Source organism: Trachypithecus francoisi, unplaced genomic scaffold, assembly GCF_009764315.1.
Source record: "Trachypithecus francoisi isolate TF-2019V2 unplaced genomic scaffold, Tfra_2.0 Lachesis_group13, whole genome shotgun sequence".
In the NCBI taxonomy this organism is placed as follows: domain Eukaryota; kingdom Metazoa; phylum Chordata; class Mammalia; order Primates; family Cercopithecidae; genus Trachypithecus; species Trachypithecus francoisi.
Window position 1 is genome coordinate 14,642,781 of NW_022681458.1, and position 16,063 is coordinate 14,658,843.

Consider the following 16,063-nt stretch of genomic DNA (forward strand, 5'->3'; position numbering starts at 1 on the left):
TGTATTGATCTTGCCAACCTAATTTCTCACCATTCCCCACCCTATTCTCTGTGATATAGTCACCTTGGACTCCCTTTACTTTTTCAACTGTTCTGTGCCTCTTCACACCATGGAGCCTTCATGCACGTCTGACCTGTCCTGCCTAGGCAGCTTTTTACCTGCCTCTTCACCTAGATAACACATGTTTCAGTTCCTCACTTACAAGTTGTTTCCTTTGAATCAAAAAAATCTCATATTTCCATTTTGTGATACAACAATTGCCATGTTTGTAATTTTTTGTGTAATTATTTGTTTATAGACTATTTTGCTAGCAAGATGAGGACAGGTATTATCTGCTTTATTTGCAGCTGAGACCAGGCATTACCTGCCTTATTTATAGCTGTATCACTCATTATTTGTTGAATGCATGAAGATACTCCAATCAAATTTCCCCTTTGTAATAACTTCTTTATTTATCTTGTTGCAAAAAAAAAAAAAAATCAGTCTGATAACTAATACAATAAAAAAACTCCGCCTTTAAATTCTTCCTGGTTGGTTGATTAAGGAATTTCCAGACCTCTTCATAACTATTTGTAAAGTCTATTATTTTTTTTTTTTTTGAGACGGAGTCTTGCTCTGTCGCCCGGGCTGGAGTGCAGTGGCCGGATCTCAGCTCACTGCAAGCTCCGCCTCCCGGGTTTACGCCATTCTCCTGCCTCAGCCTCCGGAGTAGCTGGGACTACAGGCACCCGCCACCTCGCCCGGCTAGTTTTTTTTTTTGTATTTTTAGTAGAGACGGGGTTTCACCGTGTTAGCCAGGATGGTCTCGATCTCCTGACCTCGTGATCCACCCGTCTCAGCCTCCCAAAGTGCTGGGATTACAGGCTTGAGCCACCGCGCCCGGCCAAGTCTATTTTTTAGTGTATATATCTTTTGTTCATTTGCATACTTATTTACTGTATTGTAAATATTGCAAACAGTATCAGAAACTTTTAACAAACAAAAGTGTTGTGCTTTTGTGATTATCAAGTTCTTTTAAATAAACAAATAGCATCACCAGAGTTTAACTTTCAGTTAAACTCTAAATTAATTATCTGGTCATTTATTTTTAAATTCGTAGGTTAATGTGCATTTATGTATTTAATTTAATTAGAATCTAAATTACAGAGACATGAGCAGGGGGAAGAAAACCAACAAGGGATGGTGATGCACCCAGGGGCTAGTAGTATTGTGAAGCCATTATCATCACTAGGGCTGAACGAAGGGGAGGGAAAAGTGTTATTGGAATCTGACAAGAGTTAAAACAATGGAAGACAGGTCCCTCACCTGAAGCTGGAACATAGAGGAGAAAGGACACTGCCTATGTGCATGAAGCCTGGATAGGACCAGCAGCAGGGTGTGTGTGGAGGGGAGATTTCCTCACCTTCACCGCCATTATCATCTTTAAGCCTCTTGCCTCTGTCTGCCATTGGTTTAACCCCACAGGAAACCAGGGAACACTGTGGGAGAGAGGGTAGAGTTTGGGTGGGTGAGGGAGCTTCAGAGAACACCCAATACATCTCTTTTCCTTCATAATATTGTGGCAATATGGGTTCTTATCTTACAACTACTTTTTTATTTCTTCCATGTATGTTGTTTTATCTGTCCCAGTAGCGCAATGGTAAGAGTTCCGTTCTCTCATTTCCAGTATAAATTTCTGTAGATTCCTTTTGTACAACACCAAAGTAGGCAGGTAAAATCACTAAATAAAGACATTTCATGCAAAGTACAACTCATAAATTACAACTTTCCCCGTGGAAACTTTTATTAGATCATCATATGAATAAGACACAGAAAGAAGTTTTATGAAGATATGACCGATGTGAAACTGGCATCATCATGATTAAAAGAAAGCTAATATTAGGTTCTTGATATCATATGGATACCTATAAATGTTTTAAGCCACAAATGAAATTGATTGAATAAGGCAAAAAAGAAAAAAAAGCAAGAGGTAGATAATAGCTAATAAAATAATTTGTAACTAGAGTATAAGATTTATTTCTATGTTGGAACCCATTTAATATTGTAACTCAAGCCTCTTTATTTTGCAGTTTAGATTTCTAAAGTTGTCCTATGTCATCTATGTTAATTGGACAATTAATCAACTTTAATGTTACTTGATAATAGACCTTTTATTAAGTTGAAACATCTGAATTGCTGATTATTGTCAATTTTGGCCCATAAAAACAGTAAGACAGTGATGCCACCTACTATATAAATGCACATTAACCTATGAATTTAAAAATAAATGGCCAAATAAATAAATGCACCCTTTGTTTCCATTATTTATTATCATCATTTTTTATTGAACTATAATAGACATACATATTTTTGAGGTGCATCCAATAATTTAACATATTCATATAATTTGTAAAGATCAAATCAATGCAATTTGGATATCTATCACCTTAAATGATTGTCATTTCTTTGTGCTAGAAACATTCAAAGTCTTATTCAAAATATGTAGCCTTTTAAAAATGACATTTATTTATTTGATAGAATGGTAACAATTTTGAAAGAATTATACAATACTTGTATTATAGCTAGTGCCAGCATGTACATCTGTGCCAGAATTAATCTCTTTGACATAGCACTTTCTGAAAGTAATTTGTTTATCTCTTCCACAGCACATGCTTGTACACAATTCTTTTGTTAATATAACACAGACTCATCTTTTCATTAAGCATTTTGAATGTAGTCAGGTACCTTGGTGATGAGGAATGACAAGTCTGCCTAATATATTTTTAAAAATCAAACATAGCACAGCTATGATTTCTTCTTTGGCACTTTTACTCTTTGTAAGAATGCTCTGTGGATATATTCTCTCTTTCAATTTTCACATTTTAACTTCCATCAAATTTAACAGGAGCTGAGAGTGTTAATTAGAACAAGCTTTGGCACAGTATTTTTCAAACCTCCAATCCTGAAGACCTCTAACTACTTATTTATCGTTGGAAAAAAAATAATAATTTTGATGTGTTGAAGATTTAACAAGAACATGTATAATGCCTATTTTTAATACAAACTTTCTCTCACTGGTATTATATAGTATAGTTTTAGCCAAGAGAGATACACTTATCTAGAGACATGTTTATATTTAAGTTTGTTAAAATCTATAAGGTAAATAATTTGTTTTTAAATCAATGTTTAATTTTCTATGATAACATGCAATCTAAAATACCTCTAAAATAAACCAATTTTCCACTCTAACAAAATATAGTGTTTTATTTTGTATGTTTCTGAGACTTAAATAGGAGTTCAAAAGTGAATAGACTATCAATTTTATAAACCATTAGTTAATACATCTTAAAATCTTGTTCCACTAAAAGTGAGCTCCACTGTAAGAAAGAAATGAATATAAATAAAAATAAAGAAAGGAGAGAAGGTAGGGAGAAAGAGGAGATACGAAGAAAGCAAAAAAGGATTAAAAAAGAGAATCAATCTAAAGCAAACTCAAAACAGATATAATGGCAGGAATTGCATCCCAGTGTGTTGGAGAGTTATTCTGCATGTTTCCTAAATTGGCTGTACCCTTTAGTTGAGTAGGGATGGCAGGTGACACTGACCTGGGTCATGTATTTGCTGAGGGATGATAAAGGACAGGAGCAAAGCCCTCCCTCACTGTCTTGGCAGTCACCTCTCTCTCCATCACCATGGCTTCAACTTTTGTTTTTAGACGAGAATTTTAGGTGAAAGCAACATGCCTGGGGTTACAGCCAAACATGAATCAGAGGGAGTTGCCATAGTAATGGCTACCTCTGCTCAGGTTCAATTCTCATATGTCAGCTCGACATTTGCTCAGGGCAGGTGGTCTCGAAGATTTGGCTTACAGGGTATTTTTCCAACCCTCGATGGAACTGGAGAAGCTGCCAAAAATAAGACAAGAGTAAGGAGTAGGCTCTCTGGACAGCTGATCAGCTACTCTCTATGTGCTAAGAACCAAGTCATTTCAAGTTCCAGAGTGTTATCCTCCCTGCATGTAAACTGGTATCTGTTTTTCTGGTTGCAGGAAATGTAATGTGCTTAGATTAGAGAATACATATGGATGTGCTTTAGACGCTACAGAGTATTGTACAGATGGAAGGTATAGGATTACAATTGTATTAATAGCTAATTTTAAGACATTGATTTGGAAAACTGAAAAATCTAGGAAACGTAAATCCACAAGAAAGTAAACTAAACCATTTGAACTTTTGGATAGTCTCTACTTATAGTGCATGCTCCCCAAGTGCTGTATGATTTTCTCTATTGTGAAGATTCGGTCTATGGCTGTGGATCTTAAACATAAGAAGTATCTGCTACACTTAATAAAAATGCTGATGGCATTCTGCTGGAAGTGGTCAGCATAGAGTAGCTGCTACACTTGTATGGCTATCATAACATTCAACAGTATTAGCCTTTGAGTCAGCTGTGAGCCTTACTACCTCCATAGCTTTCAGCAAGTTTCTGTGTTTGTTTATTAATTCATTAGTCATTTATTCAGTCCATACTCACTGAGCATTTGTTATGCTAGATACTGGCCAAGGTGTTGAGATAAACTGACAAACCTCTTCCTCTAAAGATTCTGATGCTTGTGGTAGCCAAGCAGGCAGGCAACAAGGAAGTACAATCAAGTGATGATTCATGGTGGGACAATATAAACACTAGATTTTTTAAAAAAATTATTATTATACTTTAAGTTCTAGGGTACATGTGTACAACGTGCAGGTTTGTTACATAGATATACATGTGCCTGTTGGTTTGCTGTACACATCAACTCGTCCTTTACATTAGGTATTTCTCCTAATACTATCCCTCCCACAGCCCCCGACCCACCGACAGGCCCCAATGTGTGATATGTCCCACCCTGTGTCCATATGTTCTCACTGTTCAACTCCCACCTATGAGTGAGAACATGTGGTGTTTGGTTTTCTATCCTTATGATAGTTTGCTGAGAATGTTGGTTTCCAGCTTCATTCATGTCCTTGCAAAGGACATGAACTCATCCTTTTTATGGCTGAATAGCATTCCATGGTATTTATGTGCCACAATTTCTTAATCCAGTCTATCATTGATGGACATTTGGGTTGGTTCCAAGACTTTGTTATTATGAATAGTGCCACAATAAACATAAATGTGCATGTGTCTTTACGGTAGCATGATTTATAATCCTTTGGGTATATACCCAGAAATGGGATCGCTGGGTCAAATGGTATTTCAGGTTCTAGATCCTTGAGAAATTGCCACACTGTCTTCCACAATGGTTGAACTAATTTATACTCCCACCAATAGTGTAAAAGCATTCCTGTTTCTCTACATCCTCTCCAGCATTTGTTGTTTCCTGACTTTTTAATGGCTGCTATTCTAACTGGCGTGAGATGGTATCTCATTGTTGTTTTGATTTGCATTTCTCTGATGACCAGTGATGATGAGCATTTTTTCATATGTTGGCTGCATAGATGTCTTTTGAGAAGTGTCTGTTCATATCCTTTGCCCACGTTTTGCTGGGATTGTTTTTTATAAATTTGTTTAAGTTCTTTGTAGATTCTGGATATTAGCCCTTTGTCAGATGGGTAGATTGCAAAAATTTTCTCCCATTCTATAGGTTGCCTGTTGACTCTGATGATAGTTTCTTTTACTGTGCAGAAGCTCTTTAGTTTAATTAGATCCCATTTGTCTATTTTGGCTTTTGTTGCCATTGCTTTTGGTGTTTTAGTCATGAAGTCTTTGCCCATGCCTATGTCCTGAATGGTATTGCCTACGTTTTCTTCTAGGGTTTTTATGGTTTTAGGTCTCACATTTAAGTCTCTAATCCATCTTGAGTTAATGGTTGTATAAGGTGTAAGGAAGGGATTCAGTTTCAGCTTTCTACATATGGCTAGCCAGTTTTCCCAGCACCATTTATTAAATGGGGAATCCTTTCCCTATTGCTTGTTTTTTTTCAGGTTTGTCAAAGATCAGATGGTTGTAGATGTGTGGTATTATTTCGGAGGCCTCTGTTCTGTTCCACTGGTCTGTATATCTGTTTTGGTACCAGTACCATGCTGTTTTGGTTACTATAGCCTTGTAGTATAGTTTGACATCGGGTAACGGGTTGCTTCCAGCTTTGTTCTTTTTGCTTACTTAGGATTGTCTTGGATACGCAGGCTCTTTTTTTGGTTCCATGTGAACCTTGAAGCAGTTTTTTTTTTCCAATTCTGTGAAGAAAATCAGTGGTAGCTTGATGGGGATAGCATCAAATCTATAAATTACCTTGGGCAGTATGGGCATTTTCATGATATTGATTCTTCCTATCCATGAGCATGGAATGTTCTCCCATTTGTTTGTGTCCTCTTTTATTTAGTTGACCAGTGGTTTGTAGTTCTCCTTGAAGAGGTCCTTCACATCCCTTGTAAGTTGATTCCTAGGTATTTTATTCACTTTGTAGTAATTGTGAATGGGAGTTCACTCATGATTTGACGCTCTGTTTTCTGTTATTGGTGTATAGGAATGTTTGTGATTTTTGCACATTGACTTTGTATCCTGAGACTTTGCTGAGGTTGCTTATCAGCTTAAGGAGATTTTGGGCTGAGACGATGGGGTTTTCTAAATATACAGTCATGTCCTCTGCAAACAGACAATTTGACTTCCTCTTTTCCTAATTGAATACCCTTTATTTCTTTCTCTTGCCTGATTGCCCTGGCCAGAACTTCCAACCTTATGTTGAATAGGAGTGGTGAGAGAGGGCATCCTTGTCTTGTGCTGGTTTTCAAAGGGAATGCTTCCAGTTTTTGCCCATTCAGTATAATATTGGCTGTGTGTTTGTCATAAATAGCTCTTACTATTTTGAGATACATTCCATCAATACCTAGTTTATTGAGAGTTTTTAGCATGAAGGGCTGTTGAATTTTGTCGAAGGCATTTTCTGCATCTATTGAGATAATCATGTGTTTTTTGTCATTGGTTCTGTGTATGTGATGGATTATGTTTATTGATTTGCGTATGTTGAACCAGCCTTGCATCTCAGGGATGAAGCCCACTTGATGATGGTGGATAAGCTTTTTGATGTGCTGCTGGATTCGGTTTGTCAGTATTTTACTGAGGATTTTGCATTGATGTTCATCAGGAATATTGGCCTAAAATTCTCTTTTTTGTTGTTGCATCTCTGCCAGGCTTTGATATCAGGATGATGCTGGCTTCATAAAATGAATTAGGGAGGATTCCCTCTTTTTCTGTTGATTGGAATCGTTTCAGAAGGAATGATACCAGCTCCTCTTTGTACCTCTGGTAGAATTTGACTGTGAATCCATCTGGTCCTGGACTTTTTTTTTTTGGTTGATAGGCTATTAATTATTGCCTCAACTTCAGAAGCTGTTATTGGTCTGTTCAGAGATTTGACTTCTTCCTGATTTAGTCTTTGGAGGGTGTATGTGTCCAGGAATTTATCCATTTCTTCTAGATTTTCTAGTTTATTTGCATACAGTTGTTTATGGTATTCTCTGATGGTAGTTTGTATTTCTGTGGGATTGATAGCCCCTTTATCATTTTTATTGCATCTATTTGATTCTTCTCTCTTCATCTTTATTAGTCTTGCTAGCAGTCTATGTATTTTGTTGATTTTTTCAAAAAACCAGCTTCTGGATTCATTGATTTTTTGGAGGGTTTTTTGTGTCTCTATCTCCTTCAGTTCTGCTCCAATCTTAGTTATTTCTTGCCTTCTGCTAACTTTTGAATGTGTTTGCTCTTGCTTCTCTAGTTCTTTTAATTGTGATGTTAGGGTGTCAATTTTAGATCTTTCCTGCTTTCTCTTGTGGGCATTCAGTGTTATAAATTTCCCTCTACACACTGCTTTAAATCTGTCCCAGAGATTCTAGTATGTTGTGTCTTTGTTCTCACTGGTTTCAAAGAACATCTTTATTTCTGCCTTCATTTCATTATGTACCCAGTAGTCATTCAGGAGCAGGTTGTTCAGTTTCCATGTAGTTGTGCAGTTTTGAGTGAGTTTCATAACTCTGAGTTCTAATTTGATTGCACTGTGGTCTGAGAGACTGTTTGTTGTGATTTCTGTTCTTTTACATTTGCTGAGGAGTAAACACAAGTTTTAACAGAAAATGTCATAGGATTTCTCCTAGTAAAGTAGTCAGAATTGTTCAACATAAAGATGTCCTGGCCACATCAATGATTTTTGGTCTTAGTCTATGAAGCATTTAAATATTCCAATCCTCCGTTTTCTCATCTGTGAAATGGGAATAAATTTGGGAACTTGATGTAGTTTGGATGTTTGTCCTCTTTAAATATCACGTTTTAATTTGATCCCCTATATTGGAGATGGGGCTTAGTGGGACATGTATTGTTCATGAGGGCGGATTCCTGATGAATGTCATAGTGGTGTCCTCATGGGAATAAGTACTTTTGCTTCATTCATTCCTACCAGACCTGATTGTCAAAAAGAGTCTGGAACCTTCCTCCTCCTCTCTCTCTTCCTTCCTTTCTCACCACATGATGGCTGCTCCTTTTCCACCATGAGTGGAAGCTTCCTGTGGCCTTCACAGAAGCAGATGCTGGCACCACACTTCCTATACAGCCTGCAGAACTGTGAGCCAAATAAACTTCCCAGCAAATACTGAGCCTCGGGTATTCCTTTATAGCAACACACATGGACTAAGACACACCTACCTCGAAAGGTTGTTGGGAGGATCAAATGTGGTGATCATTAGCAGATTGTCAGGTACAAAGCAAATGTTCAATAATGGTTAGTTATTAATAATTACTATGTGGTTTCTTGTTATAGTAAGGAAATGTAAAAAGCAATAAATAAACAAAACAAGATTATCTAAGTGAATGATGTAATAACTTTCTACTGTCTTGGAATTTTATCAGTAACTCAACAGAGAATGTGGGTTGTATAATAACAGATTTATAACTTGTATAAATACGTTGCCCCAAGTTAAAGAAAACGAAAGCTTTTTTAAAATGTCAGAACAAGTCAAAACAATTGTTTTACTGAAGATAGGGACATCATCTGGAGGTTTAGATGAGGTCAAAACAGGAGTTGAGATCAAGCCAGTAAGCCTGTTCTTCGTCAGACTCTGATTCTGCTCAGTTCTGTGTGCTGCTCCAACCTCAGGCTGGCAACCCAATGGTTACAGTAGTGCCCACACTCATAGCAGGACATATCTGGAGCAAGTGGGAAATAAGTGATTATTCCCAGAAGATTTCTCAGAAGTGAGAATTATCTTCTTTCTCAGAAATCTCAAGCAAACACCTCCCATCATCTCCTTTGGCAACTGGGTCATCTCCTTATTCCTGAACCAACTTTTGTAGGAAGAGGAATGCCCTTTGCTCATTGACATAGACCTTCCCATCCCTATCCAATCACTATGGAAAGGGTGATAGGATTAGCCTAATTGTGGGCTAATCAGGCCAATCCTGCTGCATAAAAAGATTTTTCAAACCACATCACTATATAATGAAAAGGGGACCGTTGGGAAGGCCAGCACATACCCTATATGTAGTTCTGCAATCCTTAATTCCACAGTGGACTTCTGTGCATCCAGTTGTAAGTCTAAAGGAACCAAAATTTGAGCTTCTTACACAAAAGTAAGGTAAAGGTGACTTGAGGGAGAAATACTTTGATCTAAAGGGCAGGGTTGATACCAATCCTGTGAGCAGGGAGGATTTCTCAAGACCAGAAATGTGTGGGCATAAAGCAGTTATTCATTCATTCTTCCATGTATTAAGTGCTAACTATTTGGTAGGTGCTATCTCCCTGCTGGAGCTTACATTCCAGTAGAGGTGAGGATGTATGAGGGACAAGAACAGAGTATAAAATGGGAGGCATGCTGGTGAAGATAAGGAATAATAGCATGTTGAATTAAGACAAAGGAAGATCTTCAATATTCCCTATCCAGAGAAAGAAGAGCAAAGTAAGAGGGGCAATTGCTTTATAAATGCTTGTACTCTCTGTTCCAGCATTACTACAACCTTAGTTCTCTGGGTGCCAACTTTAACATTGTTTTTCAAATCCATATCTTATTTAAACCATTATTTTCACTACTTTCCACAAAGTAACTCTTGGAAACTTAATTTTATGTTATTTTCATCTTTGCAGTCCTCAAACAGAAGTTTAATATGCTTGTTATATTTTCATAGGTATTCATTAAATGTATAATCAAATTTTTAACAAGTAAAATAAAATCAACAAGTAAGCATTTCTGTGTGCCACTTAAAATAATATCCTAGCTGGGTGTGGTGGCTCATGCCTGTAATCCCAACACTTTGGGAGGTCAAGGCTAGTGGATCACCTGAGGTCAGGAGTTCAAGACCAGCCTGGCCAACATGGCGAAACCCCGTCTCTACTAAAAATACAAAAATTTTTCAGGAACGGTGACGTGGGCGCCTATAATCCCAGCTACTTGGGAGGCTGAGGCCAGAGAATTGCTTGAACCCAGGAGTGGGGAGGTTGCAGTGAGCTGAGATCACACCATTGCGCTCCAGCCTAGGCGATAAGAAACTCTGTCTCGAAAATAGCGATAATGATAATAATAGTAAGTAATAATATCTTATCAGTGGAACCTGTCTCATGCTTTGAGAAGCATTGTTTTATTCTGATAATCCTTTTGGTAGACTCTAGGTTTTAATTTCAGCGTACCCAATCCAGTTTCAGGGCTCCCTAAGTCTCTAGATTTGGATGTCTTTAGCAACTATTAGAGAAGCATTTTTCTGGGGATTTCAACTTTTATTTTTAAATCTCCTCAAGCCTTTTTTACTTACCCTGTTGGTGGATCCTGAGAAAGTTCCCTTCCTTTCTTTCTTAAGATGGAGTTAAAAGTTGGGTATATCCACCCTTCGTTCTCTGCTGACAGCCCTGGTACCCCTGGCTTAGCAAATGCAGTGAACACATTCGCCATGGCAGTTTGGCAGATGCCTCAACCGTGACATTTGCCTTTTACAGATTAAGAAAAGAAGGTGTCCCCTTATGAGCTGCCTGTCCTAAATCCCCTGACACATTTATTTTCGATTTATGGCATATTAGATTTCAGGTTTTTAATTTGCATGTTTCTGGCAAAGTGTCAGAAGGTTGTGTCTTCGCACATGTCTAGAGTTGTATGTACATAAAACAAAGGCAAATTCAAAAGGTAAAGCTCAAAGAAGGAAACAAAGGGCACATCTAATTGTTTAACCCAAATTGTTTCACTCTTTCTGCTGCATGTGTCCGAATATAAAGTGGCATCATTTAAAAATACTCTAGATTATTTCTGAGGTTGTCCATTGATATTTTTGGTTTTTTACATCTAAATTAAAAGCAATGTCTGACTTTTAAAAATATGTTTTTAACAAAAAAATACGTAACGCATACAAAATAGAAGCTTGTTTTATAATTCAGATCAGTTTTCAAATTGTGTTATGATGAATGCAACCAGAAAATTATGAACAAATTCCTTCTAACAGGGCCTTCATTAAAACTGCTCATAAAGCAGGCTCTTTCCTCTTTACTATTCAGTTCACAAACACTGTTTTTAGACAATAACAACCATACAATATAATTATGTACTTTGTCTGAAATATTTTATTAATTAAATGATAGGTTTAGATGACTGAATTCTAGTCAACCTCTGCCACTTGTAACTCAACAATCTGTAGCAGACATGTATAGCCTCTCAGAGGCTCAGGTTTCCTCAGCTGGAAAAGGCATAATAATAACTAAGTTAAAAGCTGACTTGTGGACTTGTAAGGGAATTGAATAAGAAAATCTATGTGGAACTGATTGGTAAATTCTACAGCACTACAAAGAGTACATCCATATTGTAACATAAAAATTAACTAGCACATGTTGTAATATAATAATAGACCATAATACCATATAATCTCATAAACTTAGAGAGTAGCCAGGACTTATAAACATGCTTGTGATTTCAAATACTATCTCCATATGTGTCTAAAAATATATTGGCATATAGTTGTCCAACTGGTTTGTTCTTCAATAATATTTCTGGATCATTTGTAATTAACATGGATTTTAATCACTGTAGTTGCTTGAATATACTTAGAGTTTCGATTTTTAATTTTGTATTTTGAAGTGGCTTTTGCCAGAGTAGCCTTCTTCGATTGGGCTATATAAACATGTAATTATTTATACCAACTCACGTTAGGTTCATAGCTTAGACTGCCAATTTTCCACTGTTGTAATTATAGCCATAACAGATCTTAAGTTGTTTGAACTAAACAGTTCACTGTCTTTTGAAATTTGCCTTGTAAGTTATACATTCATTAAATTTTTAAAGGTAAACTTACTATACACACACACCCGTACACACACATACAAATTGTGTATGAGACATGCAATTCTTAAAAAGTTGGTAATTCTGACATTTAATATATGTTTCAGAAACAGTAAATACAACTTTCATTTCAAAATGTTCCTCAGATTTTAAAATAAGTTTAATGTCCTTGGATATGAGTACTCTGTAATTAAGTAATCCCTGTTATACAGAAAAAAAGTGTTAGATGTAAATACATAATTCTGCCACCACAGCTAACAGAAATGTTATCATTAAGTGTTTTCTACATTCTTGAAGAAGTGAGTAAATATTTCCAAGTCTGTCTTTTTTTTTTTTCAAATGAAAGAAGCATTAGTCATACTGAATATCCAGTTCTAGCCAGGAAACAGGAAAACACAGAAGACATATTATCAAATACCTCTTGAGGGCAAACGTTCTGTTTGTCAACCTTGGCTGCTATGAATGACATTATTAACTAAGGTTCACTATCATAATGCATTTCTTGTAGTTCTCACAGTTCTTAATTCTCTAAGTTGAAATAAATGCTCTTTGCAATATTATGATTCCCAAGTTGGCCTCTGGTTTTGTAGGTAATTTTTAATAGGTATTTTTCACTTATTCATTCTGTTTACTTATAGGGCACAGCTAATTTATGATTGTTCTGATTTAGTTCCAAACGTGGTATGTTGCCTACCACTGAATCATCAAACATAATTCACATATCTATGTCTAGGTAAACACAGCACCCAATGTATTTAGAGTAATGTTTTCACCAGCAGTTCCTGCAAAACTTTATATATAGCAGTATGGGATGTTGGCATAAACACACTTTTCAGGATAGATCAAAGAAGTTTGTGTGTGAGTAAGGAAAGGTTGACATGAAGCATCTCATAGCCAAATATATATGCTAGATTCCCTTTCAACCCAAGCCACCTTCAGAATGTGCCAGATTTGGATAAAATTGCCTTTTTTTCCTCTCCAGAGCTTGGCTTCACTTATCCATCTCAAATTTTTCTTGGAACAAATCAACTAAAAACTCCCTAAACAAAAGTTATGAGACTCCAAGCCTAATATAGCAGTTTTTCTGAAAACTACTAACCAAAAGGTGAGGAAATGTACCAGAAAAACACTTGTGCATCTATATATTTTCCAACATCTCCTAAATGACTTGTCTTGATTGTGTATGCTGAATCTTTTGCGAGTACACATAAAAAAATTGACATATATGTAAATGATTTATAGGCAGAGATGATATTTGTATTTAAATATGAGCTAATTGTATTCTATCATTGTATTGCCTTACACTCATAAAAGATCACATTTAATTTCTTAAATTCAGATGATTTCAGACTTTGTTCCTGTAAGTAATATTATTTTATTTGAATTGCAAATGATCACATAATCTCATTTTTAAATTTCAAGCCTGGGGACCCAAAGATTCTCCTAAAATCCAAACAGAGGTTTAACATGAAGAATGTTTACAGACTTACTGAATCAAATGTTTTTTGGTTACTAAATTTTTTGACAGTGCAAAAAGTTTTTAAGAAAAGAAACTAATTTTTGTGTGTGGTTTCCTTTACACAGCAATGGTGTGTATGATCAATTGTTAAAGCTCCTTAGTGTCTACATGATAGATTCTACAGAATGCAGCAAGGTATTTTTAAAGTTAATGTCTGTACTTCTTATAGCAAAAGTGAAAGAGACCAGATTTATCCATCAGTATTAAGCACATTTTTAGTTTAGGAAAAAACTTAAAAATATATATATATATTAGATTCAGATATTGGAATACAGGCAATGAAGTTCTGTAACATTAGAGAAGATAAAGTATGAGACATGAGACATAAAGTGAGCAAGCTAGGTCCTACAATTGCCCCAGATTACTGCCTTGACATTTTCCAGGGAGGAGAATGCAACAAAAATCTCGTGGTTACCTGCGTTTTGAAGATAGCATTGAAAGGTAGGAGAGGACGAGGAGTCAGAGTTCCCATGACAGAGTAATGGTGAACAGAAAGTTGCGTGAAGGGAATATGAGCTACAAAGACCTGCCAAGGATTCCCTCTTCTGTCTTCAGCTGAGTGAAATTGGTGCATGCATTTGTGGCAGCTAGCAAGGCCAGGAAAATAACTACCTGTAAAGAGCAGGTGGAACAATCCTATGCTCACACCAAGCCTTTGAAAGTTGATATTCTAAATAATCAGAATAGAATGGAGCATTGAGTAGAACGTTAGAAAATGGTATTGCCTTAGCAGTGAGGAAAAATGAGGACTGAGCTAAAGACTTTTCTTAGAGGCAGGTTTCAAAAACAGGAAACTATTTACAAATGACTTGAGAAGCCTAGAAAAAAAAATCTCAAGAATATTTAAAAAATACAAGACTATTTGAAGAAATAATTAAAATTTTCCCCAAATTTGATTAGGAGTAGAAATACATTTATCCAAGAAATTCAATAAACAAAGCACAGGAAAATTAAGACAACTGCAAGGCATGCCATAATCAAATAGCCTACTAACGATAATAAAGAGAAAATTATTAAAAGTAGCTAGAGAAAAAAGACACACTATATATAGTAAAACAAAGATCAGGATGACAAACAATTTCTCTTAGGAAGCAATACAAACCAGAATACAGTGGAAAAGTATTTTTAAAGTTTTAACAGGAGGTATTATTGTCCACCTAGAATTTTATATATAATATAAAGTCTTTCAAAAAACTAAGACAAAATACAATATATTTCTAGAATACAAAAAAATGAAAAACATTAATTACTAGTAGGCCTGCATTATAGGAATGTAAAAGGAAGTCTTTCACAGAAGGAAAATTATATTGGGTAGATATCTGGATCTAACAAGAAAGAAGGCACAGAATTAGTAAGCACGCAGGTAAATATAAAATTGTTTTTTTATTTTGAAATTCAAAAATAATGATCTAAGTAAAAATGATATTATATTGTAAAGTTCATAACAAATACAGAACTAGAATGTATGGTAATATCAAAAACTCTGGGATAGGTGAAATGGAAATATTCAGTTGTATATAAAGTGATGTAATATAATTTAAAGGTAGACCATAATAAATTAAAGGTGTATATACTAGAAACCCTAAAAGTGAGCACTACACACACACACACACACACACAAGGTTAGGACTAATAATCCAACATGGAGATAAAATTGTAAAAGATACTCAATCCTAAAGAATGTAGAAAAAGAGGAAAAAGAGACAGAAAATAGATGGAACGAAAAAGAAACACAAAACAACGGGATTGTAGATTTAAACAAAACCATGTCAATAATCACATTATATGTAAACGGCCTAAACAATCCCATTTAAAATACATAGATTGTCAGTTTGTCATATTGGATTAAAAAATAAGACTCGACTACTTGCTGACTATGAGAAACTGACTCTACATTAATGCCACATGTAAGTTAAAAGTAACACTACTGAAAAGAAAGTAGGAATGCTAACACAATAGTATATAATGTAGACTTCAGGGCAGAGTTTAATAGAGGTAAGTAAAGTCATTTCTTCAAAATAAAGTGGTCAGTTAATCATGAGGACATACCAATCATGAATGTTTATGTACCTAATAGCAAGCTTCTAAACACATAAAGCAAAAACTGTCAGAACTGAAATAATAAATAAAGCAATTCACAAATATAGCCAAAGATAACACCAGTCTCTCAATAATCCCTAGAAAATGAACAGCAAAAAATGTATTGGCAAATATATAGAAGACTTCAACAATGTCATCATCTATTTCATCTAATTGACACTTAGAGACTATTACTCCTACCCAATAC

The 16,063-nt window shown here is 35.7% G+C and overlaps 2 long non-coding RNA genes across 2 annotated transcripts in view; both read left to right on the forward strand.

The window, feature by feature from the left end:
* Positions 1 to 16,063, forward strand: part of LOC117094440 — a 561,524-nt gene that overhangs the window by 101,714 nt on the left and 443,747 nt on the right. The gene's annotated exons all lie outside the window — the stretch shown is intronic.
* On the forward strand, positions 12,991 to 15,497 carry LOC117094441. Its single transcript, XR_004441548.1, has 2 exons — positions 12,991 to 14,553; positions 14,797 to 15,497. It is a non-coding gene; the product is annotated as an uncharacterized LOC117094441 (long non-coding RNA).